This window comes from Coenobita brevimanus, chromosome 45 (genome assembly GCF_032717465.1).
Source record: "Coenobita brevimanus isolate Jiangsu-jjx chromosome 45, ASM3271746v2, whole genome shotgun sequence".
NCBI classification, from domain to species: domain Eukaryota; kingdom Metazoa; phylum Arthropoda; class Malacostraca; order Decapoda; family Coenobitidae; genus Coenobita; species Coenobita brevimanus.
Genome location: NC_136998.1, coordinates 4,790,468 through 4,814,435, shown reverse-complemented (window position 1 = coordinate 4,814,435; position 23,968 = coordinate 4,790,468). Strand labels below are relative to the sequence as shown.

The window sequence follows — 23,968 nt, the reverse complement described above, 5'->3', positions numbered from 1 at the left end:
TTTACCTAGGCGCGAGCACCCACATACAAAGCTTTAACCACTATCCACTCCTCGATCAAAACCTTTCTCATTACCCACTTTACAACCTCCCAAGGACCTATGTCAGAGGTCTTCTCTAAATCAACAAAAACAAAGTACAGATAATTTTATTTTCCTACATATTTTTCCTGAAGCTATCGAACAATGAATATGACATCACTGCTCCATTTGCCTGGCATAAACCTAAACTGAATCTCATCAATATTCACCTTTTCCCTAATCTTACACGTTAGGACCCTTTCCATTACCTTCATTATCTGGTCCAATAGTTCTGTGCCTATAATTTCCTCTTTCCAGGGCATCACCCTTCCCCTTGTACACATTGACACTTACACACTTTAGCCCGTAGGCAGTAGAATTTATCAATACAGTTACATATATGTGCGTAATGACTGAGGTCGCAACACAACGTTTCCCTTAAATATTTTTTGCATTATCTCATTATATATATATATCACGTATTATCACTTACTACAAGACTCAAGTTAATAAAGTAACATAAGTACTCAATTACCACGTGAAGGAAATTGTAACAAGTGACTTAACCTGAAACAGTCACTTATTTACTTATTTTCTTACCATTTTTCTTACTAGTTATTCACTTATATGGTCCTTTTCTGTATCTGAAAGTATTTATCTTTTGCCTAAAAAAGTTATAAAAACCCATAACAACTATGTAGCTAGCGTAATTTTCAATTTCCGTACTGTATACCACTCTCCAATATCGCTCACTGTTTTGTCCGTACATACGATTACATTAATTTTTATTTCTGTGCATACCAACCAGGATGTTTAGAAATATATACAATCTTTCACAGCACTTTGAAGCGTTTGGAGGAGTGTTAGGCACGGAAGCACTCTTATATCCAAAGACCGATCTTGCACTCAGCACACTAGACACTAGTCCTCCAGTTTTGGTCAATATTTTCCTCATTTCCACCTCCTCCCACTCGTGGTCGCTGACACAGGTGTCACTAGGTGGTAGGTGACGCCACTTGGGTGACTGGACATGCATCCTGCCTGGCCGAGGAATTGGTAAAAGGGACAGCTGAGAGAAATAGGGCAACGTCCTCACTCAATTGTGGGCAGTGAGTGACTTGAATGGTGCAAAAGCTTTAGGGACGGGGGGAGGGGGACACGTGCCTCATTCATCGTGCACAGAGGGATAATCGAGCCAGAAATATAATAATTTTCACACAGTCATCTGCAAGGACCATCCTTTCACAAGGATGGTTACACGTAAGGATTAAGACATTTCTCTCGGGTGCTGCAATCAGATCATATTCCAGTTAAGATCAGTTAGTGACTGTGGGAATAAATATAATTATCTTATCTGGAAGTAGTGTGTACCTTCCCTGCCTCTTGTTTGGTGTATTACTGCTGTAAAAAACATTTACATCTTCATCTCATAACTGAACACTTTTCTCGGGGTTCATCGGTATTGCAATTCACACACACACACACACACACACACACACACACACACACACACACACACACACACACGCTAGATGAAAATATTTATGTGACAAGAGGTCCCATACTTCCAAATTTCATGTTGAATATTAAGCCACGATGAAGAATCAAGCCTTTATAGAACATCCATCCATCTACATATTGATGAATGCCGAAAAACAGTTTTCAGCTTTCTCTTCATTAACATTTTTCATCCATCTGCTTGTCAGTGCTGACTTACATAATCGACCAGCTCTGTGGAATAAGTTCTGCCATGAACTCTGGATGATTATAGTATTGATACGATTCTCTAGGTATATAACAAACTGTTACAGATTTTTTATCAATGGATAGACAGGGAGGTAGCTCGCGGGACTCTATACTTCACTCTGTGTGAGGGACTTCGTTAATATTTCCAAGACAAATAAAAATAGCCCCATACTAATCTTTACCTCTCCTGTCATTGCATGACAAATGAGAACCAAGATTATCTACTTACAAAACTACTCAAGTATAACAACCGCTCATCCACGAGTATAGTATATGTATAACTGATCTACAAAACCTCACTACAAGAAGTTACAAAGTTGCTGTGAGATATGGCAGCAGCAAACGTACGAACCTCGTCTACGAATCTACAGTTAATTCCTACAATATACAGCTACAAGCCTACGAGTCTACAAGCCTATGAGTCTACAAGCCTACGGGTCAACGAGTGTACAATTGATTCTGCATTATTAAGATTGAAAACAAAAAATACCAACAACTCTCAACCAGGTCCTGACAGTATTCTCTCCAACCCCCCCTCCGTCTCCACGATCATCACGCTGATTTAGAAGTGATCCACGACGTCTTGCCAGTAGTTTAACAATGTACTGATACAAACAGTCTTGCAATTTTTACGACGAACCAACGAACTTCAACCATCTACAATCAACTACAAGTAACAACTCTACGAGTCTTCTGTATAATCTTCTACACGCACCTACAAATAGGGGCAGTCTTCATCACACAACGAGTACATCACAAGAGAAAAGGACCGAGAATACATCAAGAAAAACAAAACAAACAAAAGAAGGGTGAGACACGACTCACAACTCACAACCACCAGACCTCACCCAACTCTCTCTGCTACCTCCACTCAACCTCCACTGCTGACGCAGGAGTGCGAGGTCAAGACTACGAAGCAAATACCAAGCCCATATTCACAACCCATCTTACTTATCTTCACTGAAGTTACTCATCTCTACTCATTTACTCACCACAGCTACCACTGTGGGAAGTCGACGTTACCATACGTGTTTGCTGACAGGACCCCACGCCTATCGACGTGTGTCTGACATCCCACAACACGTCAATCAACTCGTGAAGAACAACGCTATCACCACGTGCAACACCACTCACACCATTCCCACCACGGTAAAAATTAGTGAGTTACATAATTACTTCATTTATACAACACACAGTGATGGACAAAAAATCTTCTGCACAAACATATAACACGTGCTATATAGTTACAACTTATGTACAGATACTTACTTCAGTTATCTGCATAACTCAAACACTAAATAATCACCAACAATAAATATTCTACACTGTATATATTCATTCATTTATTATAGCATTTATTTACTACCTACGAATGTTACCATTTATACCTACATAAAATACGTGTTTCATACATACAGCTATACATTATTACATGTACAAAGTAATAAAGAAAATATACCATCACAATTACTCAGTGAGCGATTAAAAGAACTGTATTAAACATTTATTAATTAAAGTTACCTAGTGAAAACAGACAAATTACGTTACAAGGAAAACCAGAAAAAAAAATGGCCAACACAAATGACGTTAGCAAGAGTGAACATCTTCAACACAATCGTGAAGACATAGATTTCCACACAGTGCTGACACATATATTGCCCACGATAGGTGCAAGTGAACAACAAGTCAGTGTATATAGTTAATACTGTATATAGCATATATATGTATATATATTTTTTATATAAAATAAAATATGAGGCTATATATTATCATTTTCAGTAACATCTGTGCAATGTAAACTAAGCCTTAAAAAAGGGTCCGAATGAAATCAGCCAGCAATTATGCAACCTCGGCCAACACCGAAAAAGCGTACACAAGCGAAGAAAAACAAACTATAGAAAATCAATCCATACAAAAAAAAAGAAAGAAAAAGAAATAGAGTAAGATCACATAACAAACAAATGAAAATAAGCGTAAGTGTTATTACAAATGCCAAAATACCACATAAATTCCTTCTATAAGTGAAACAAAAAGCAAATTAGTGTTCTCCACAAGCAAATGGCATGGCACATCATCACATAAACTCCTATAAGTGAAACAAAAAGATAATTAGTGTTCTCCACAAGCAAGTGGCATGGCACATCATCACATAAACTCCTACTATAAGTGAAACAAAAAGCAAATTGTTGTCTCCACGAGCCAGTGGCATGACACAACATCACTATCATCGACCGCAGCATGACCGGATTCAATGTCAGGACTGCAATTATTACAATTATGTAACTACAAACGATATGTAACAATTATGTAACGACAAACGATTGCATTATATTACACTTCCTACAATTATGTAACGACAAACGATATGTAACAGTTATGTAATGACAAGCGATTGCATTATGTTACACTTGCTACAATTATGTAATTACAAACAATATGTAACAATTATGTAACAGTTGCATTAACAAGATGTAACTTTAACTACAATTATAAGGCCAACACAATTGTGTAACAGTTGCATTAACAAAATGTAACTACAATTATAAGGCCAACACAATTATGCATTACCACAATATTATGTAACAATTCATAAAATGTTACAATTATGTATTACTACAATGTTACTACAATGTAACAATTACAATACAATTATGTAACAATTCACAATGTTACAATTATGTATTACCACAATGTTACTACAATATTATGTAAAATCATACAATTTTACCACAATTCTGTATTACCAGAATCATCATACAAGTTAGGTGAAATATTAGACATTACTAAAGGGATAACTCAATATGTAATGTAATAACCTAGCAGTATTACCATTGCACAATTATATGCGTATGTCTGTTATACATACACATCTTACAAAATGTCATACAACAACCATTGCATTTATGCAAATATGTATACAACTTGTTTAAAATGTAATATTACTAGATCATTGGAATTTACAATGAATATTATATGTATACAATATTATAATCAATATTATGTACTAATAGATTAGCATATGTCAACGATAATTACTGTCGGAGGACCTCCAGCGGTGTGACCGAGCAATGTTAGGACTCTATATTATAAATACAATTAATTATAGAAAACATGATAGATAGATACATAGATGGATAGACAGACAGACAGAAACAACAAGTCAGAGGTATTGTGTCTGCGAGAATCGAGCAATGCTAAACATGCTTACACACTCTAACTCAAGGAATGCTTTATAGGCACACGACAGCGCCTAGTGACCATACACACACATACACACATACTCACACACAGGCTTCTAGAAATTTCACATCAGTATATTCCACGTGACACAACCCCTGCTACACCAGAATTTAGGAAGCAGAGCTCAGAAGGAGGCTAGCTATAGAACCAACAGGTAGTAGCGAGAAGGAGCCTAGCAACATGGATGAGAGGGTGGAAGAGAGAGAGAGAGAGAGAGAGAGAAAGAGAGAGACAGGGAGGTTAGCTCGTGGGACTCTATACTTTACTCATGTGTGAGAGACTTTGTTAATATTCCCAAGACAAATAAAAATAGTCCTATACTATTCTTTACCTCTCCGGTCATTGCATGACAAAAGGGAACCAAGATTATCTACTTACAAAACTACTCACCTATAACAACGGTTCGTCCACGAGTCTAATATATGTATAACTAATCTACAAAACTTCACTACAAGTTTTTACAAAGTTATTGTATTGCGAACATCCTTGCTAGTACATTTGCAAGAAATTCTACCTTAGATGAAATCATCCAGAACGTCAGTGTAAAGTTCTTCACTCAAGATACAGAATAGATATGTAAAATCCATCCTAGACAGTTTACCAACCAACAGAGCTCCAGGTCCAGATTGAATTCCTCCAATGGTTTTGAAAAAGTGTTCCCCAGCACTTGCTCCTCTTCTAGGTAAATTATTCAGATTATGCATACATACTTCTTCATTCCCTAATTCTTTGAAAGAAGCCAATATCCACCCAGTTCCGAAGAAAAGTTCCTTTTTACCATTCTGATTACAGGACAATAGTTATCACATCTTCTCTTGCTGAAGTATTTGAGGTAGTTATTAAGAAGCACACTGTTAAATATCTAGAATGAACAGCTTAATTAGTGATAGACGTATGGATTTCGCCACAAAAGATCCACTGTTGTTATACTCAGTCTCCTGACTTATACAGTCAGCCAATTGACCAACATTAAGAAACTCATGCAGTAACCCCTGATATTTCTAAAACTTCTGACAGAGTGTGGCACGATTCCCTGCTATCCAAACTTCTGTGCTATGGTCTATCTTCTTTTATTCATCTGATTGTCTCATATCCTAGCTATAGGAAGATAAAAGTAAAAGTAGATGATGTATATTCTAATTTCCACTCGATTAATGCTGACATGCCACAAGGATCAGTTTTGGCTCCAACTCTATCCCTATTCCTGATTCATATTAATATTCTCTTATCCGTCACCCTATAATTCCATTCATCCATATTCACATTACTCAACACTTCACAGTTCATTAACACTTAAACACTCAGTCACATATTTATCACCTCAAATTCGCAACTCAGTACAGCAATCTCCATAAATCAAGACTTACCTAAGATCAGTGAATGGGAACAAAAACTCTATCATTACAAATGAAATGCCTCCCCTACAAGTAAGAAGGAATGTGTCCTCCCTTGCATTGTTTTACAGATACTTTTATGGCAAATGCTCTGACAAACTTGCATCTATTGTGCCACCTCTCCACACCTTCCCCCGCGATACACGAGCATCTGGTAGCGCTCATGACTGGACTCACACTACCAATCAATCAATCAATCAGTCATTTCCTGTGGCACCCCACGGGATGCATAGGGCATCGATGAACTCTCTCCACCAATATTTGTCTCTTGCCATATCCTTCAGGTCCCACGAGCACTCCTCTCCTGTTTCTCTTTTCATTGTCCTCAACCAGGTTTCCCTCGGCCTACCTCTACCTCTTCTTCCTCTAACACTCCACTCTGGCACATCCTGTATTAAACTGCCTTCTTTTCTATATATGTGCCCCAGCCACTTCCAGTGAGACAGTCTTACATATTCATCAACTGGTTCCACTCTCGTAATATCCCTTACTCTTTCATTTGTAACTCTGTCTTGCCACTTTACCCCAAGAATCCTTCTCAGTATTTTATTCTCAAATCCTAATACTTTCTGATCTCTTGCACTTGTACTATACCATGACTCATGCCCATAAATTAAAACTGGTCTAACCATGGACTTATAAATTTTCACTTTAGCATGTACCTAAGCATATTATCATTCCAAGCAGATTTCAACATTCCAACAGCTCGCCAAGCCTGTCTAATCCTCTTCTCAATTTCTTTGTTTAATGATCCATTAGATGATACAATCGTTCCCAGATATTTCAAGTTTTCTACATTCTTCACTACATTATTCCCAATTACACTGTCGATTTGGTTCTCCACGTTCATAATAATTTCAGTCTTTCCACAATTTATTACCAATCCCACTTTTTCTCCTTCCTCCACCAGACAGTCAAGCACCCTCTGGATCTCGTAAATACTTCCGCAAATCAGTACAATATCATCAACATAGTCCAAATCCATCAGCTTCTTATTTTCTTTCCAGTTAATTCCTGCACCTGTTCTCCTTACAACCTTTCTCATAACATAATCCATAACCAAAACAAACAGCAATGGCGAAAGAACTCCTCCTTGAATCACTCCTGACCTAACTTGAAATGGATTACCCAAAGAACCACCCACTATTACCTTATAAAAAGTACCTTCATGCAGGCTTCTAATAATATTTACAAACTTTTCTGGTATACTATAGAATCTCATAATTTTCAACACAGCTCCACGTGAAACACTACCAAACGCCTTTTCAAAATCCACAAAACACATATTAAGTGGCATTTTCATCTCATTACCTTGTTGCATTAGATGCCTTACAGTAAAAATCTGATCATTACAACCTTGACCCTTTCTAAATCCCGCTTGTTCTTCTCTTAAAATTTTGTCAGTTACTGGATCTATTCTGTTCAACAAGATTTTGGAAAAGACTTTTGCAACTACAGGTGTCAAAGTTATCGCTCTCCAATTTCCACAAACACTTAAATCTCCCTTTTTTAGTATTATTAAAATTACTCCATGTTTCCACTCTTCTGGAATTCCACCATTATCCCAAGCCACATTAAAAAGTTTCAAAAGCGCATTCATCAACACGTCATTTTCCACCTTAACCATTTCAGGAAATATTCCATCCTCACCTGGAGCCTTAAAATTCTTTAACTCCTTTGTAGATTTTGCTACCTCTTCCAAAGTTATATCCCCTGTTTCTATCTGCAAATCTCTCTTGGCTGGCAAAATGTCCTCTTCAGCTGGAATTGGTCTATTTAGAATAAATTCAGTGTACTCTTCCCACCTTCCTTTTATATCCAAATCTTTAGTCATGAAGTTACCATTTCTATCTCGTACAGGTATTTCCTTCCTTCTCTTTTCAGTCCCAGTTAACTCCTTTATGGCCTGATACGCTGCTTTTGTGCTCTGACCGTCATTTTTACTTAATTTAATTTCTGTCTATGTTGCCTTTTCATCATATAGCCTCCTCTTATCACGTCTAACGAGTCATTTTACTTCAGAACTTAAACTCCAGTACTTTGCTCTAAGTACTTCAACTACCTGACCATCAACATGTTGTTCTTCACTTAACTTAGCCTCTTTCGTTTTCGAATTGTATTCCATGTTTCATCTGACATCCACTTTTTCCTTCTAGCTTTTCCCTTTTTCTTAATAGTAACCTTAGCACTCTCATGCAAAACCTCTTTTACCTCTCTCCACATTTGATTAATATCATTGTCTTCAGATTCCATCGAAGTCTGCAGGACTAGAAACCTGTTCCTACATTACCGCCAAAACTTTTCCTTCGTGTCCTCATCACCCCTCAGCTCATCAAAATCTTAGTTATTTCCTCCTGTACAATTACCATTAACGTTTCTCTTAAGTTTTATTTTAATCTTTGACACAAGAAGTTGATGATCACTACCTATATCTGCCCCCCTCCTTACGCAAACATCTTGCAGATACCCCCTATGCCTTCTGGTAATTGCAATGTGGTCAATCTGGTTACAATATTTACCACATGGTGAAATCCAAGTAGTCTTATGTGTTTTTCTATGCTCAAAGATAGTTCCACCAATTATATGGTCATTTACCATACAAAAGCTTCCAAATCGCACCCCATTTTCGTTTCTTATACCAACACCCTCCTTACCCATACAATCTTCAAAGCCATCCCTACTACTGCCAACAATCGCATTAAAATCACCAGTGCAAACTAACACATCATGTTTTGCCACTATATTCATTACATCCTGCAGCTTCTCATAAAAGTCATCCTTCATTTCATCAGGAGCCTCATTTGTCGAAGCGTACCCTACAACCATGCTGATATTACCATGGTCAGATTTTAAACGAGCATAAAGCAAGAGCTTATTAATTGGTTCAAACTCACATACTGCCTTGCAAGCATCTCTACTCAGCAGTAAGCCTACTCCTTGATAATGATTTCCATCACTCCTACCAGAAACCAACATAGTAATACCATCTTCCAAATTCATTTTATCAACTCCAAGCAACCTCGTTTCTGTAAAAGATCAAATATCCATCTTGTATTCCTTGAACAATGAAATAAGTTCTTCCATTTTACCAGCCTGATTGAGAGTTCGAACATTCCAGTTTCCTATTCTTAAGGTTCTTTTTGGATGTATAAACTTATTTCTACACCGTGCCCAGGGTTCATCAAGATTTCTTAGGCAGTACCATATTGCAGAAATTCTGCCTATCACAACTCTTTACTTCCCGAACTGCATCTCTCTGGATCTCCCTTTCCCATAGTGGTTTGACCCCAAATTTCAACGTACAGCTGGTTAAGTCCAGCTATTATAAATTTCTTATAAATGAAGGACACCTATTATCTGGATTATATTTGTTTAATTCATTTGTTTTCGTTCCTCTGTTCTCTTATTGTACAAAAAAAAAAAAAAGTCATCCTCCCGACGTCCTACCCCACATAGCTCGAAAATTCCCCCGATTGCCCTTTTTCCTTCATCACTGGTGGCGTGAAACGTGACTCAACCAACACAAGGTTCACGTTCACGGAGAGATGGGACTGACAACGCTAACTGTAAAAGGTGGAAGTGGTGGCAGATGCACAGTACCTAGGAATGCCTCCAGCAACCAAATTATCAAAAAGATTTAGGTACCTCACCTTGCAAAGTGCATTACTTTCATCAAGAAACTGGATACAACAGGGAGGCCGCCATGTTATGATAAGTACCGGAAAGTTTTATTTTCCATACACATATTTCAATACTGTGACTATTTTCGTAGCTCAACAACTTTTAGGCAAAAAACAAATATGTTTGTTGTATAAGAATTGTTTCTAAGTATCCCTGATAATGCTGCACTACATTCCAATCTGTACTTAGGCGAAAGAGTGGGAATATTGATTTTACTCTTCAATTAAGAAACAAATGTAAAAACAAGCACCCGATTTGGAATGAATAAATGATAAACAAAAGCATTTACGAAGACACACATCCATAATGATAAGCTTGCGATGCATAATAATAATGCTTCTGCAGGAACTCCATCCAGATCAAGAATTTCGCTATTTGATAGGCCTTTTAGGGACACCTTCATTTCATGAAAAGCAATACAATAGACTTACTCCTGAAGCTCTTCAGCACAGTATTCCTAATTTTCTGTCTCATAGCATTCCTGTTGACCACATCTCTGACACAGCTAAATGTACGTGAGTAGTGCTGCCACACATGACATCTTACTCCTCTTCCTCATCCGTTTTATCGACAGGTAACAAGGACTCACATTTCGAGTTCATAAACTTCAGAGCTCCCCAGAAGACATGAGTTTCCACCCACTACTTTGGAAACCAATTACTTTCTTCATATATGTTGATTATGAGCCTTGCACCATCACAGGCAGAGTTTCAACCAGGCTATTAATTGTTGCAGCCCCTCCAGTCAGAAGCCCATAGCACAGCCTGTTATGACACTACCACTACCGTCTTACCCCAGAGTGCAACTCATGCTCATATTCATCCCATTGTGGCACCTTACGCCAGATTTCTGCACTGTCCCAGATGTTCACCTGCTTACATTTCTCATAGGTTTTCAGAAGAATTCACGTCAACTGATCCTGTTGTCTAGAATAAACACATGTTAATAAAGCACCATGCCCTGGCTGCAAAATATAAGAGGTATAGTACGCTTATTGTCCTCATGTACGTGGCCATTTACCCATCTATTAACATATCATTGCATCCCCCTTTATTTCACAATTATCTGATGGTCTTATCTTTCCCAGTTCAGAAAAAGTTTGTAACATGATCAACAAAAAGAGGTATGGTTTGAAAAGTCTGATATAATTCACGATTCTGCAGTCTCATAAGGCATCCATCAAACATGAACACAATTTATTCAAAAATTTACGTTAAGGACAGTTTTGTCAAGGGCCTCTTGCAGACACCTTTGTTCTGTCGTAGAATAATTACTTCACATCAGGTAGCACACTAGGCCTCCTTCAACGACAATATGATACATTAATGTAATGTAAGACCCTTGCAATTTCCGTGTCCCTGGGATGTACCTGAATGTTCTTGCGTTGGTTCTACAGTATCTAATAATTATATTCTCTCCATGTTGGTTAACGTCCTTTGGCAGCTACACCACCAGGCAGCATTGCATCTCTCAGGGTCTATCTCACAAGGCCTCGGACTTAGACGGATTCACCTCCTGGGGAAGACGGTGGCTGAATCGGTAGAGAGGCGGCCTGCAGTCCTAATGGACCCAGGATCGAATCTCGGCTGGGGCAGGGAACAGTTTAAGGATTTGAATATCCTAAAATGCAGACTTTCCTATTCTACCAGTTGACCCGCCGACATGTCGTAAAAATACCCCCGCTAATACCAATACACCAATCCTGTATGAGACAGCCCTAGCATGTATTCAATATGGATGGTGGGTGTTAGCGCCGAAGTGGTGACATGTGGAGGTGTAGGAGGACTACTGGGCCTTGGGATAGGTCACTGCCCCCGAGAGATAGGCCCTTAGCCCAGAGTCGGACACGTAAAAAAAAAAAAAAAAAAAGCAAATCGCCCCATCCCTAACCGTAATTCAGGAGGTCTATGGTGTATGGGGTTGTACTGACTCTCTCTCTCTCATATATATATATATATATATACATATATATATATATATATATATATATATATATATATATATATATATATATATATATATATCACTTGCCTTTGCAACTGATATACGATATATGTTTATATGAAAACCTCAGTTAGTTCTATGATCATTTATAATGATACAGTACGCTAGTGTGGTTTGCATCATTCTACAGTACATACACCATAACTGTTCGTGCAAATATTTCCGTCAAGAAGTTATGCATGCATCCTATCATTCCTCTCCATCCATTGTTCAGCAGTACATTTCTTTCCACATTATCTCATTAATCCATCGACAGACCTCTTTATACAATTATTATTTCTTATTTTGCCATTACTTCATTCTGTCCTTCATTTTTATCTTCAATCAGCAATTATCAAGAAATACACTTTTCTTAGCTTCTTTGCACATATTCTCCTAACTTTACTTCCTGTGATATTGCCCAATACCACATTCATTTTTTTTTTCACCTGATCATTATCTGACTCCTTTATAAACACAGTCACTGGTATTTCTTTCAACTGCCGCTGGTGTTATTCTTGTCAGTTTCATCCTGCCCTCACGCTTTACATGACATCACCTTCGCTCTCTCCCCTCTTCTCTTATGTCTTGTTACATTATCTGCTTTCCCTCTCCCACCCTTACCTCTCGACTCCTCTCATTGATTAATCACTCCCCTCCCCTTTAACTTTCCTTGTGATCTCTGATCGGAGCTTAAATTAAGCAGAGCATGTTCCCTGAGTAACTGAGACTAGCATTCGTTTGAAATCAATACTGTTCATGCTTTTATATATGATCAGTACAAATATCATCATTTTCCGCAATATAATCTTAGCGATTTTATCGACCGCTTAAAGATTACTTGCCTTTCCGGAGAAAAAAAAAAGAAAAAAAAAAAAAGAGGAATGAGTTCTTTATGATATCCAAAATCAGGCGAACTTTCTACAGCTTGTCGTTCAAATGAGGTTCCATTTTTGTGGCAAAGTTCAGGCACCTCATAATGTCAAGATACCTGTCATGAGGCATATAATTACCGCACATAGCTGTTATGGTGAGCTAATGCACTGTCCAGCATTCGTTCAGCACATGTTTTTTCAAACATGGCATAAGCGTGGCCAGTGCAGCCAATCCGTGCTTTTCACTGACAGTAGTCGGCTCCCAAACTTCATCGTGGCATTTTCGTGAACGTGTATATCAGTCTACAAAAGCTGTACTACGGTCACTAGAAGAAAAGGCCAAGAAAAAAGCCTTTGATAGATTGCTTGTGCACGGAAATTGTGGCTGCATGTTGACCTCTGACTCATCAAAGGCAAGAGGCTCGGGTTGAAATCTCTTGCTTTCCTCCATGCAAAGGCATCCAACCTAGCTTGGCTTGGGTGGTAGGCTGGGTGCTGACCCCGTGCTTCAGATGCCGCCTCCCCTCGGCCTGCTGGGCGGTCTTCACACCCACCAGCTCGATTTCTAGCAGTAGGGAATGGGGTGTGTGAAACAGAAGGAACTGTAGGGATGAAACAAGCCTCAGTATACCTGGCATAAGAGAGGGAGGTACCGAAATTGCCTGCCAGATGGTGGTGGTTGCAGCAGCACCATTTGTTCTTATATGGGACACAATAAAAGGGCAAGGTGGTGGAGAGGTCGCCCTTGAAGTAGCAGGCTGGGGTGATGGTGGTGGTGCAAACGAGGCAGCACGGTGTGAGTGATGCGTACGAGAGTAACTGAGCTTCACGTGGCATTTCTTCAACACGTGAACTTAGCGTCCCCTCCTGATTCTTCGATCACTACCTCTTTCTCTGAGCTTTCTCCCAATTCTCTTGATGGTATGGTCGTCGGGAAATGCTCATTGGGCTCGTCGATATCACTTTCCTCAGGTAAAGGCATCATAGGAGAGGGGAGCGAGGGTGGCATGTCCTCCACGATGTAGCTGTCTTCTGAAGAGGACGACTTTTAGCTTATGATTCATGCTCTTCGGTGCTATCACTAAGCCTCTTCTTTGGGTGCCTGGACAGGGACAGCTTGGAAAGAGCGGAAGGTGTTGGTAATGGATCAGATAAAGCAAATGTTTTTGTGTTTTTGCTATGGTGGCAAGTACGAGCCTGGTGATGCATCTAAGTCATCCAGCTGACTCTAATATGCCAGTGACCACCTGAGACTTAAATTATTAGTGTGCTTTTCAAAATACAGCATAGCCATGATTGCATTTCTACTCATGACCTGGAGGAACTAGAACCCCTCGGGCATGATGAGTTAACTTATGACCGCGAGGATGATGGTTGGTGCATTTCAGTCCATTCGCTTGTTTTCACACTGGACTATGTCAACTGTTAAAGGTGTAATACTCCGAGTGGGAGAGGAAGAAAGATGAACGGGCGAGAGAAGAAGAATGAAACAAGAGATGGAGAGCGAGGATACAGAGAGGAGGAAGAGGACGTGAAGGGGAATAATTAGAGAGCGTTTAGTATGTCTTTTAAAAATGAAATATTTACTGATGACAGCAAAAAAGACGTAATAAGGGTGAGGGCGAAGAGGAAGGGATGGAAATGAAGAAGAATTGAGCATCAAGGGAGTTCAAGGGTACTTGGAAAAAGATGGGAGGGTAGAAATAAGGAGGGTGAATAAGGACGGAGATGAACAGTAAGGGAGGAGGGGTTGTAAGGGAAGAATATGGCAAAATTAATTGAAACATACTGACGCAGTTCAGTAAGGGACTGGTGCCTCACAGCACAGATTCATCCAGGACAGAAATGTGAGACTGGAATAAAGAGCCACACATGAAGTACCCATTGGAGGCACAGACCACAAGGGATTACTGTACACCAACTAGAGGCTAGAGCATGATTCTCAACATTTTTTGCCCCATTCATCCCTTCCACCATATGGCAGAATGTCATTCCCCCCTTTCCAAGACTGTCTTACTCATAAGGTGCTTACTTGAATAATACGCGTAAGATAATGAAAACCTGCTTTAATATTTCCATATTAGTACATATATATTTACATGGATTATTTTGTAGAAGAGTTTTAAGCTTTCTCAGAACGACCACAGTACGGTACAGACCTGTTTGCAACTGTAAGGCAGACTTGAACAAAGAGTGAGTGGCAGAATCTACCGAGGCCTGAGGGCCAACAGCATCACTAGTTTGTACACATCCAAAACGAAAACCTGACGGGACAGGAATATGACGACTCTCTCTCTCTCTCTCTCTCTCAGGGTTTCAGTTTATAAAATACGTAAAAATAATTGCATTTCTTTTAGTCAAAATGAAATTCCCTTTGATTTGAGAGGTTTTGGTAGTTCCTTCACCGTTTCTCCAACTTAGGCAAACAAAACAAGCTGACAGGACGAACACACAGGAATCAGACATGAAAGAAGACAAGCCTCCTCCTCCACCTCAGACCGCACGTACATACATATTTTCTCACTCACAGAAACAACTGAAACGGACCTGAGAGAAAATTTTCTTCCATTATTTCTCACACTATTCATTATTATAAATATAACAATACACTGGGGGAAAAAAATGGGCCTAACTGATGCACATTATGTTTTGTGTTCATAGGCAATAAAAAGATGAATATAACAGCAGTTTGAGCTTGCCATTCTATGGCCTCAATTCCCCTCCTGAGACAATTAAATTTCCCCGTGGTTGAGAAACCCTGGGCTATAGAGTTATGACGCCTGTCAACCGTTCTTTGGGTGGTAAGAACTGTACTTCATTGAAATTCTTTTTTTCAACCTTTGTCATCTTCATTTCTTTATTTGTGGATTTTTTTTTGTTTATTCATTGTTTTCTTAGTGTCTAGCATTATATTGGTTAGTCCCATGTGTGTTATGACGTCTAAATAATTGAAAGATCGAGGAACACTGCTACAATTAGGTGGGGCACTGTGCATATAGATTGGGTATGGGTAGGATATTGGTAGGTAGGATATTGCTCCGTGCCTGGATTTCGTCCGTATCCGGATACACCGACGGCTCTGTTACGTTGGATAATCGAGATTACTGTATCGTCATATTATATGTTGTACAGTGCATGTGCATGTGTGTTAATCACGGGGCATCACTTTTGTGATGCTTGGGCACGAGGGATCATATCGCGGGGAGTCACTTGTGTGATTCAGTTTTATTTTTAATTCGCCCGGGCTTTCAAGTGGTGGCTTGTATCATCTATCAGTACTACCAATGCCCAGCAATAGTCAGTTCTGCTAATATCATCTGTACTCCCATCCACTCTTGACAATTTAGCCATTTTTCCCCTGTCCTTGACTCCCCTCCTTACCTCCCCTCCATTACCCTCTCCTCCCACCTGCCCAGCCGCACTGCGCTACACAAAGCCTGGACAGATTTTTCCACTCATTTTATCCATCGAAATGTGCCCTATGCCCTATTCTTATACAAAAAAATATATAAAAGAAAAAGTTAATTGATACCGCCATACATCTGGCATGGGCTAATTATCACCTGGCAACACCCCACGTGCACTCATTCGCTAAATTTCCCTGTTTATTTCCTGTTCAAATATGCAGTATGACCTATTCTCGTAATAAAAATATATATAAGAAAGGAAGGGAGAAGCCCAAGTGATATTTACATTCACCTGGAACAACCTAATGTATTATGTATTGTCTAGATTTCCTGCCAGTCATTTCATAGCATAAAAAATAACAGCTGTCACCATGCTGACATTGTCAACCCTTCCCTGCCCTTAGGCCACATCATTCAGTTTACTGTCGTCTTTCAAGATGAACCATGTCGGAATCGCACCTGTCGAATTCCGCCGCTTCTTAGCCCATTGCAAAGGGCTCTATGACCTCTACCCCTACTAAACCTCATGTGGGAAGGGGTAAAGGGCTAAGTGACTCTGCTGTGGAACGTGAACTGGCTAATTTATCAATGATAATGATGGACAGTGACTATGATCTTTCTAGTAACTCTAAAACAGTGCAAGTGGAAATGTAAATAATGTGTAAATAATGTGTAAATAGCAAGTGAAAGCAATGAATGTAAATATAACTGAACAGTGGAAAATAGTTTTATAAGTTACTGCAAATGACAGTGCATAACATAGTGTGAATAAAATAGAAATGTAAATAATGTAAATAAAATAGAAAATGTAAACAGAAATGTAAGGAATTAGTAATATACGCATATGAGTATAAATACTTGGAGTAATGAAAGTTAAAGTGAAAACTATGCTCTTGCGTGTATAAATACTTGCAGTAATGAAGGTGAAAGTGAAAAATTCGCTCTCTACGCTAGTTTACTGAACGAGAAAGTGAATGCCTGGAGTGAAAATAAACTACTAGTACTGAAAGAAACTTATGGATAAATACTGTGTATATATATATATATATATATATATATATATATATATATATATATATATATATATATATATATATAAATCCATCTATATCTATCTATCTATCTATCTATACTTTATATATATATATATATATATATATATATATATATATATAAGTGTAATAAAGTACTAGGAATATGAAGTGTGAGTGTGTTTATGAATAATAAATGACAGCTCTACCACAGAATACCATCGGGGAACGAGCGCGGGTGGAAAGCTCGTATGTGCTCATAATTTACATTGCCTTCACAGTGTTTTTTTTTGGAGGAGAATATGGACTCCAAACTACTTGAAATTCATAGAATAGTGTTTGTAGTGATAATATCAGGCAGTGGTAACCATATTACGGGGTATCGGGGAGTGTAAAGTGGAGATTTCGTTACCCAAATTCAGAAGTCTCCACAAGTCCTACGGTAGTCGACGAAGGCTCAAAAAACATCCCAGGAGAAAGCTGAAGGTATGTACCATAAGCTTATGTTACTGTAATATTCTAGGACTAATAACTGATTTTTGGCAAATATTTTTAAAAAGTCAGTTGGAGCGCGATTATCCCCGCGGGGCGTGCACGGCACATTCCAGACATCCCCGCAGAAAAGACCCAAGTCTTATACCCATAAAAGATTTAAAAAAAATGATACAAGACCTCCCGATAATAATAACAACATACCAAGTGAAAACAAAGAGATAATTACGGTCCAGGACTGAACGAATTATAGAACAATTTCTTTATATTGAATTTTGCTTCACAAGACCTAGTACATCAAGGGAATAATTCTTTGCCTCACAAGACCTATTACATAAAAATAATTCACATATGTGTAATCAGAATTTTTTCAGGAGAAATGAGAAGTGAAGGGAATTCAGAGAGTAGACCCAAGGATAATAAACCTTTCAACTTATACACTGAATGATAATGAAATATCCTTACTAAGGGACTAAAATTGTCACGAAGAATTAAATAATGCTACTGTTATGCCGAAAGCTAAGACAAGAGGAATTTTTCCATAACAAAGTGTTCAATAATGAATCACTAGCAAAACCTAAATCTACGTGGGAACCAAAATCTGGCAAAAACCATTCTCAATGGTGCAACTGATTTCCTCACACTAAGCCGATCTACTATTACCAGTCCAAAAAGTAAACCATATTACAATTTAACACCTGGTGAGAAAAAGCTATAAAATCCCGAAGGAACTGCACTGATGCTGAAATTAAATAAACTAATAAAGGGTCAGCTATTGCACAGAAGAATACATCGTTCTATGCATAAAAAGTGATGGATATTTTCCAGGATCAAGAAACATATGAAAAGATACCAAAAATAAAGACCAAAACACAATGAATATCATTAGGAAGACAATTAATAATTATAAGAATACGCTAACTAAAGATGAAGTTAAATATACCTAACCAATTCTGAATATGAGACAAGCTTAATTTATGGTTAACCAAAAAAACACAATTCCAAACTGATAAAAGGGCCACGTTCGTTCGTTTGCTTAAAGATTCCCTGCACCTATAGTGCAGGCTGGGCCATACATTAGCCCGGTCAGTGGGATATGGGCTGGTTAAAAAACAGTAAGAGGGAAGGACAGGACCTGGGGATTGCCCAGCACACACGTCCTGTCTCCTGGCTGGCTTTGTGGTGTGTATGAGGGAAAAAGAGCCACTCTTTAGACGTGATTTTCATATCAATCCCTGCAGACCTTAAAGTGAGACCAATTACTGCGGGACCAGCTTGCCCTACCAATCATCAAAGTCACTTACTAGATATAATACTGCAGCCCTTTCTAAAATATGTACCTTCGTACATTAAAAACAATCTAGATTTTTTAAAACAAAATTCCTACTGAATTAGATAATAATGAAATTTTCGTAACTTGATGTAGTAATCTGTATGGCAGTACTCGACATGAACTTGGATATGAAGTTATCACTTACTGGACTGATGAACACTATGTTAATACAAATCGTATGCCTGCAAACTTAATAAAAGAAGGAAGGAGTTTAATTTTGGAAAACAACTCATTCGAATTAATGGACACACACACTTACAGGTATCTGGAACAGCATTGGGAAAAAAATTTATGCCAAATTATGCCAGTCCTATGTTAGGATGTTTAGAAAACACATTATACTCTCAGGTGTTAGCAAGTTTTGGTAAAACAATAGCAGATAAAATGAAAAAGAACTACATGTGATTCCTGAACAATGTTACTATGATATGGGATGACAGAGATTGACATTCTTCAACAATTATAAACATCATGAATAACTCATATCCAAAACTAAATTTTATGTGTGATACAAGTGGAGACACAATCACTTTCCCAGACATAAAACATATTATGCAGGATAAATTAATTACTGACACTGATTATAAAGAAACTGATACTAAACATTATCTAACCTACAATTCTACATATTCACCCCGGACACATAAAAAAACAACAACATACCATTTAATTTAGCAAGAAGGATTTGAACAATAATTACAGAACTCAGTTAAAGGAGACAAGATTAAGTGGACTGCAAAATGTTCTTTTGCAACGTGGATATCCTAAAAACATAATAAAAAAATGGTACAGAAACAGCAAAACAAATACCCTTAGCCTGTCTTCAGGGAACTAGCAATAAAAAACAGCGAGTGGTATACAAACAATATCATGTATAACAACCTAGTATAACCCAAATTATGATGATCAATTTAAAGAAGTTTCATGCACAATTAATGTCTTTTGAAAATCACTCGAAACAGTATTTACAAAGATGTCTCCCTAATGGAAGGCCCCACAAACTGGGAAAAAATGCCACCTCTCGCCAGATAACTTAATGTAAAGTGCAAAAGTGGGGTCAGCTTGAATGACCCTCTGTTACACAATTTTTGTGTTACTTTACCGAAAATAGGATATTTATTGATTCATCTACATATAATACTGGAGAAAAAAATGGCTTCTTTATCAAACTTAAGGTGCGATTCCATCGGGGGCAACACAGGCAACATGTAGCAAGCGATTTGCCTGGCTTTCAACATGTATGTTGCATGCGGCATTCAACCAGGAGACATGTTGACTGCGACAAGTCAACATTGTTGTTTCATGTAGCATGCTACATGCCAATGTTTATGTTGAATGCCACAAAACGTTTTCCACCGATTCAACAAAAATCGAGCCAGTTGTCAACACGATGTAACAGACAGACAGACAGATATGTAGATAGACAGAGCTTAACAAAAAAACATAAGTAGATACCGTGTAAAACACACACACACACACACACACACACACACACACACACACACACACACACACACACACACTGCAGAATAACTTATAAAAAGGTGTGAATGTATTGAAACACGGGTGCAGCGTGCCCGCCGTCAAGAGGAAGGCATGAATGCAAAAATTATCTGAAGTACCGTACCTTAGCTTAACAAGAGACAAGATAGAGAGAATAATGTAACAGAAAAAAAAAATTGCTAGTGTTGGCACAGTATTAGGACTGGCGGAGAAAGAGAGAGAGAGAGAAAGAGAGAGGGTGTGTGTGTGTGTGTGTGTGTGTGTGTATGTTCTTGGCTAATCCCCGCAATGCATCTAGTTTAGCCTGCTTATTCTTGTATTGTTCCAAGCGTATATCCCATAGAACCACAAGTTTTCTATATTCTTCTATAAATTCTACGGTTTTATTCTTGGGACCATTTCATCTTGTTGCTTTCAACATCGAATCCTTCCCGCGACTGGTGGGAAGGCGGGCAACACTAGGCAACAGGCTAAATCTTGTCGCATGCGTCACGTTCTACGGGCAACTTGTTGCCACATGTTGCATGCCACACAGTCGCATGCTACATGTTGCCTTGTGTTGAACTGGTTGGAACACACTTGGCCTATGCGACAATGTAGCATGGCACATGTTGCCGAAATGTTGCCTTGGTGGAATCGCGCTTGTATAAGAAATGGAAGGTTGCGTCCATCTAAGTTTAGAGACAGCCTACATGCGAGTAGGCCTGAGTATTGATCACTGTCGTGTTTGTAAGTGATGAATGTACATTTGTAAGGAAAAATGGTAAATGGGTATAACAAAATTGTATCTTACATAACAGATGAAGGTAATATGGTACTTACACAATCGAAGATCGTATGAACTCACTGCGCTCATATGGAGGTGCTTTCTCATGGGCAGCGTGGCATAGTTTGTGTGCCTGCCACCAGGGGCCCAAGGCGGCGCTGATGATGTGTGTACACCACACCTGACGCTCGCACCGTTTGAAATCAAGCAATTAATCCGGAAAATATAGTGCCATGGTCGACTGCACAACTCAAATATATGTGGAAAAATAGATTGTAGGAGAAATGAGTCGTTCTCTCAAAGCAAGAGGAATACCACGCCTTTAAAAATTCGGGTCGCTGATTTCGGCCACGTAACATTTCGGCCACGTAACATTTCGGCCGTACAATTCTTACCATAACTAAGTGCATAATGGATACAATCATGTCAGGATTTGCCAAATGAAAGATTACGATCTTTGGAAACTGTATGATAAATTTTTCCAACAACTGAGATTCATAACACTTGATAAAAATGTGCTGAATGCAAAAACACACAATAAGCTGTAATGGCTTTTAGTAAACTCTGTGGAGAACGTTTCAGAGTAAATCTCGTTTAGAGCATCAGTAAAATATCTAAGATGAAAATAATACTGGTATAATGCCTTATGCACGAGTAATAATCCCAATGGGAATTTTTTTAATGGAAGGTAAACCAACTCTGAGAAGGTAGTGACCCCACGCTATTTAGTAATCCGGCGAACACTGGCGACTTTCAGGAGTTTGTGGGGGCTCCCATAGCAAAGTTCCAGCCTAGTAATCTTAAAAGAATTTTAACAAAGGCTAATTTTAATAACATACCGTGTTTCAAAGTGAAAAAAAAAAAATGTGAGAAAAAAAAATGTAAACTCTGAACTGAAATAACTTGAGGCAGCCAATTTACTGTTCCCTATGTCAACTATACATTCAAAATTAACGAAAATGTGTGATGCTGGACACGAGACTGCATTTATGCAATTCACTGCAGTGGAAACAAAGAGAATTTATATAGGTGACTCTTCAAATCTCCTGCTCCGTACTATCCCTTAATAGAGACCACATTGATCTTAGTAAAGGATTTTATGTAATACACACGTGGGAAAATGAGTAAAAAAAAAAAAATGTTCCCCAAAGTTTAGTAAAAAACTAAACGTAATAAAGATGATCGTACATTAAGAAAGTCCAAAGAAAAATACTTCATCAATAAATTTAAACCGCTGTTGAAGAAAGATTTATGAAACAATGACACGGTTTTAGTTACTGCTTCAAGCAAACCAACGCTTTTCGAAATACGAAAGCGTGACAACTGAAACTTCACACAGCTTGATGAGAAACTGACAACTGTTGACAATTCATACCGAATATCAGATTATCAGTGGCTATCAATCACTTACAGGAAGCACACCTCTTCCTTAGCCACAATAAAAACATTTTATGTATATGATGATCTAGAAAACTAGAGAAATGTAAGTCAATTAAATTTAGATTATATAATTATTGTACTTCATAAAACTATTTCTTGTGGCTGATTGTAGTGGCCATTTTTAGTGGCCATTTTTCGTGGCTGATTTTCGTGGCTAGTTTTGGAGGCTGAATATAGTGGCTATTTTAGTGGCTATTTTTAGTGGCTATTTTAGTGGCTATTTTTAGTGGCTGTTTTTAGTGGCTGGTTCTAGTGCCTATTTTGAGTGACTATTTTTTAGTGACTGAGTTTAGTGGCTGATTTTAATAACTTTTTAATGACAAATTACTATACTTAATCTTCATTTGATAAAATACACAAATTTTCTACACGCCTCCTGTTTGTGTGTCCATGCTCTTTGTTTTGTCAATGGAAACCATCAATCTGCATATATATATATATATATATATATATATATATATATATATATATATATATATATGCCAACGACCATGCCACGTTGAGTACACCGCTTCCCATCCGATCAGCGAAGTTAAGCAATATTGGGTCTGGTTAGTACTTGGATGGGTGACCGCCTGGGAACACCAGATGCTGTTGGCATCCCTACGTGTCAAGTGGGGTTGGTGGAGGATTAGTGCCCCTCCCTGTAAAACAATTAACTCTAAGCCCTTGGCCACCCCATTTGGGATACATGGCGTCTGGCAATGAATGATATATATATATATATATATATATATATATATATATGGAGAGAGTGGAATGAAGTGCTTATTAGAGATATGTAAGAAGGCATGGATGAGTGAAACTGTGCATGCAGAGTGGAAAAAGGCTGTGATTGTACCCCTGCACAAAAATAAAGGTGAGCGAAGTGAGTGCAAGAGTTATCGTGGCATAAGTTTACTGAGTGTGGTAGGGAAGGTATATGGAAGAATTATTATAGACAAAGTAAGAGAGATATCAGAAGTCCTAGTAAGTGATGAACAGGGTGGCTTTAGGAGTGGCAGAGGATGTATGGATCAAGTATTTGCAGTGAGACAGATAGCAGGGAAGGCCTGTGAG

At 38.4% G+C, this 23,968-nt stretch overlaps 1 non-coding gene across 1 annotated transcript; it reads left to right on the top strand.

The window, feature by feature from the left end:
* Positions 1-23,390: 23,390 nt before the first annotated feature.
* Positions 23,391-23,509, top strand: LOC145398553 (5S ribosomal RNA). Its single transcript, XR_013897141.1, has one exon. It is a non-coding gene; the product is annotated as a 5S ribosomal RNA (ribosomal RNA).
* Positions 23,510-23,968: the final 459 nt, after the last annotated feature.